The sequence below is a fragment of the Theobroma cacao genome, chromosome 3, assembly GCF_053813885.1.
Source record: "Theobroma cacao isolate CCN51 chromosome 3, ASM5381388v1, whole genome shotgun sequence".
NCBI classification, from domain to species: Eukaryota; Viridiplantae; Streptophyta; class Magnoliopsida; order Malvales; family Malvaceae; genus Theobroma; species Theobroma cacao.
The window spans coordinates 24,732,208-24,736,837 of NC_142641.1; the positions used below are offsets into that span (position 1 = coordinate 24,732,208).

The window sequence follows — 4,630 nt, forward strand, 5'->3', positions numbered from 1 at the left end:
TAACAGTATTTAAAGCGAGTAATACGGCTTTCGTAGCCATGAGTGACTATAAATGTCAGGACTCGGAACTCCCCATCGAGCCCGTGACAACCGCCGCGAAGCCTCGACAAACATTCTTCACCCCGAATGTCGATCAAAACCTCGCAAGGCTCTCGTATCAGCTTTCGCACTTCCCCGGTGAGCAATAGTTATCAAATAATCAAAATACGAAGGATTACAAATCGTTTCCAAATCATAACATAACATGTTTTTTTTTTTGGCTCACAGGGACATTTTCGTCATTTTTGTCGAAAACCTCTAAACTTGCTAAAAATGTAGTAGGTAAGCCGAAAATATATATTTAATGATAAAAAAAAATTAAGTATCTAAAACGTTCATTTGAAGTGAAAATTTGACCATTTGAATATGATAAAAATATTCAATAAAATAAACTATTTTCTTGTAAAATAATTTTCATAAAACTATCGGTACATAATTCTTATAGCGAAAAAGATAATCATATTCATATATACTATAAAGCAAATAACCAAAGCATAAAATTTCTTTTACAGTGACACGTGGGCCCATATCTATCCAAAATGCATCGAAAGCTGGAAACCTACAGCTTTTACCCATTCGAGTCCAAATGAAGGTCCTTGTTCAAGTCAGCTAACTACGAAATTCCCTGAGCCTGAAATGTGAGGAAATGAGGGTGTGAGATTATAAAATCCCAGTGAGTAACCAGATACCATCTAAACTATCTAAAGTCGAGTAAATGGAGACAATTAAAATAAATCATCATACTGTAATTTCATTACCATTCAACTCATTTCAACCAAATAAAATCAATCCATAAAAATCGAGTAATCAACTTGGCTTATGAATTTCTTAAAACTTTGGCTCGTGCCAAAACTCATACTCGGTGATACCTTGCGCAGGGCATCTAACCGAGTCCGCCAAGGCTGTTAAAATTTTGTGTACACTTAAAATATATTTTTGTTTGAAAAAATACAGCCGCTCCTTGGCGTTGGCTGAGTTCCCTTTCACGTGGTGGTTTGGCGTGAAGTGAACCCTAAGCTATACCCCAGGAGATATCCTACGCGCCTCTCCGTTCGAGGTAATAATATAATGGAGTTTACCGTGCCCCTCTAATAGGCTGGTCCACGGAACCCCCTCTGCAGTAAATAATTAATATATAATCCACCAATCAATAAAATTCATTCTAGCATGTCATGGCAATTTATCGCAACCTAGCCTCTCAAGGCTGAATACACAGTATAAATAATTATAACACCAAAATCAGTTTAGCCATTCATGCTCATTTATTGTCATAAGCCATTCAATTCATAACCATAAATTTGCAACACAAACTAGCAGTCTCCAATTACTCTATTTTCAAAACCAATATTCGATTTTTCAGAAAATTTATAAAATCATTTTATAAAATCACAATTTCCCTTAAAACATAACAATTTACCATTTAAACCCATTTTTCATAAAATCACATAGTTGTATAAAACTACTCTAGATAATTAAGACGATAATAAGTTTACTCACAATGTCTAGAATGCAGACTTTCGAAGCACTCTGTCTACTGGTCATCGGATGCAATTTCCTTGCCTTTATTGGAGGACTCACCACCTTGACACAGTACAAAATCGAGAATTTCACTAAGTTGGTACTAAATCAAAATTAAACTAATTTGGACTACCAATGCATGATATGGAATGCAAAAATGCACTGGTAACTATCTAAATCCGATATTAGCCTAATTCGTCTTATCACCCGATTAAATTCCTAACGGGTTCGTTTAAACTCCAATTTAATTCTTTTCAGTTTCTATACCTCAATTGCACCCAAATTAACTTAATGTCCCTCAGTGTGATGCAAATTATCAGTCCCAACAGCAAATTACAAAAATACCCCTAGTGGGTAAAAATTCGTATTTTTGCTCCGAAAATTCCCATTATTTTTCTAGGCTCATAATTCATTATTCCTTAACCAATTCTCCTAGAATAAAATCAAACTCATCCTCACTCACTACATGGTAAATTCAGCCATTAATGGTTGGGGGAGAAAATAAATTCTTTTCTTGTTGTTTTGTTTCTAAATATGCTAAACTAACTAAAAACACTAACATAAATTAAAATCAAATAAATCCAACAACTTTCTGTCTCCTAACCCATTTTTTCAGAATTGAATTCATCATGAAAACATGTAATTTAATCATGGAAAATAAAGAGAAATGCTTGGGAATAAGAAAACTCAAGCTTAATAGAAAAAATCTCACCTTTTTCACTTAATTTCCTTGAAAATTCACACTTTTTCTTTGATTTTCTCTCTCTAGGGTTTTGTTTTCTCCTTTCTCTCTCTTGTTTTTTGCTTGGCCGAATGTTGAAGAAGAAGAATGGGTGGGCTGATTTTTTTTATGCCTTTTTATTGTTTAATGAAATAATATTATTTTATTCATATTTTAAATATTTTATTAATTCATTTCTTTTTTCTAGCCATCCATTTGTCCTACTTTTTCCACCATGCATTCCCTTTGACTTATCCAAGTCTTAAGTGAAATTTCCAGATTTTTCCAAAGTTTTGGTGGAGCAAATTCTTCAAAATTACACTTTTTCCCCCGAACTTTTCAAAAATTATATTTTTGCCCCAAAAATTGAAAATTTGCCATAATGCATAATTTGTACTCCTCATACTCATTTCACACTCCAAATAATTAAATTTGATCAAAATCCTTTCAAAAATTAAATTTTTTTATTTCGAGTGGTAAAATTACCATTTTACCCTTTTACTCCAAATTATACCGAAATTAAAATTTTTCACTTCTAAACCTCAAATCTTACTCCAATAAGTCAAATGGGGCCAAAAATATTTTCTAAAAATTACCATTTTGACCCTAGGTGGCAAATGACCATTTTGCCCCTGGATAGCGAAAATTCCAATTTGACTCCAAATTGATCCTTGAACTCCGAATCACCATATTAAACCATTCTGGGACTTTAAAATTCTTAATTTCATTGTAAATTCTCTATTTGATCTAGTTCGAGGCTTAAATCAACTTTGTTGTACGTCTAGGTATAATATCGACTTTTGTAAATTTTTTTCGGGACTCTCTTAGCATGCAAACATGTTATCCATCACATGTATGTCATGAGAAATATTTTTATAGAGTCGGGCTTGTCATCTTCTCCCCCACTTGGATCAACCATATGATCCTTCTTCTTGACTGATTTTAACATCCGACTAAATATTAATATTTTAAAAATTTTATCTTGTCTCCTTGGTACCTGAAATACCTTATTTGCCTCACTTGACTTCTGAATTGCCTTTTATCTCACAAATTCTCCTCTGATAAAATTATTATTATTTTATTGTTATTTTCTCACTTGCGAAATATTTTATCCTAAACTACTCCTTTCATCTTTTATCACTTTTAAACATTTTAATTGACCTCAATTTGCATTCGATCAACTTTATTTATCACTATATCAAAGTATGGGGTATTTCAATAAATGAACTTCTCTGGCCAATGGATGGCTTTTGCTTCCCGTTTCTCTAGGCAAGTATTCAATTATAATATGTTCTAACAAAAAATGTAAAAAAATTCAACTTAAAATCATTTGTGAGATGATAAAGGCATTTTGATCGAGTAATAGGCTTCCGAAGGCATGAATGACTATAAATGGACTTTTTTTTTATCAATGGATGGCTTTCGCTTCACGTTTCCCAAGGTAAACAATCTATTACAATCTGTTTTGATCAAAAAATGTAAAAAAAATAAAGTTAAATTCAATTATGGGATTATAAAAGCATTTAAAGCGAGTAATAAGGCTTTCGTAGCCATGAGTGACTATAAATGAACTTTTCTGGCCAATGGATGGCTTTTGCTTCCCGTTTCTTGAGGCAAGTATTCAATCATAATATGTTCTGACAAAAAATGTAAAAAAATTCAACTTAAAATCATTTGTGAGATTATAAAGGCATTTAAATCGAGTAATAGGCTTTCGAAGGCATGAATGACTATAAATGGGCTTTTTTTTATCAATGGATGACTTTCGCTTCATGTTTCCCGAGGTAAACAATCGATTACAATCTGTTTTAATCAAAAAATGTAAAAAAAATCAAATTAAATTCAATTATGGGATTATAAAAGCATTTAAAGCGAGTAATAAGGCTTTCGTAGGCTTTAGTGACAGTAAATAAACTTTTCTTGTCAATGAATGGCTTTCGCTTCATGTTTCCTGAGGTAAACAATCAATTACGATATGTTTTAATCAAAAAATAAAACAATTCAATTCAATTCAATTATGGGATTATAAAAGCATTTAAAGCGAGTAATAAGGCTTTCGTAGGCTTTAGTGACTGTAAATAAACTTTTCTTGTCAGTGGATGGCTTTCGCTTCATGTTTCCCGAGGTAAACAATCAATTACGATATGTTTTAATCAAAAAATGAAAAAAAAATCAAATTAAATTCAATTATGGGATTATAACAGCATTTAAAGCGAGTAATACGGCTTTCGTAGCCGTGAGTGACTATAAATGAACTTCTCTGGCCAATGGATGGCTTTTGCTTCCCGTTTCTCGAGGCAAGTATTCAATTATAATATGTTCTAACAAAAAATGTAAAAAAATTCAACTGAA

The 4,630-nt window shown here is 32.2% G+C and overlaps 1 long non-coding RNA gene across 1 annotated transcript; it reads right to left on the reverse strand.

The window, feature by feature from the left end:
* Positions 1-552: 552 nt before the first annotated feature.
* LOC148763647 (uncharacterized) lies at positions 553-2,386 on the reverse strand. Its single transcript, XR_016025488.1, has 3 exons — positions 2,270-2,386; positions 1,537-1,620; positions 553-670 (listed from the first exon to the last, which is right to left on the reverse strand). It is a non-coding gene; the product is annotated as an uncharacterized LOC148763647 (long non-coding RNA).
* Positions 2,387-4,630: the final 2,244 nt, after the last annotated feature.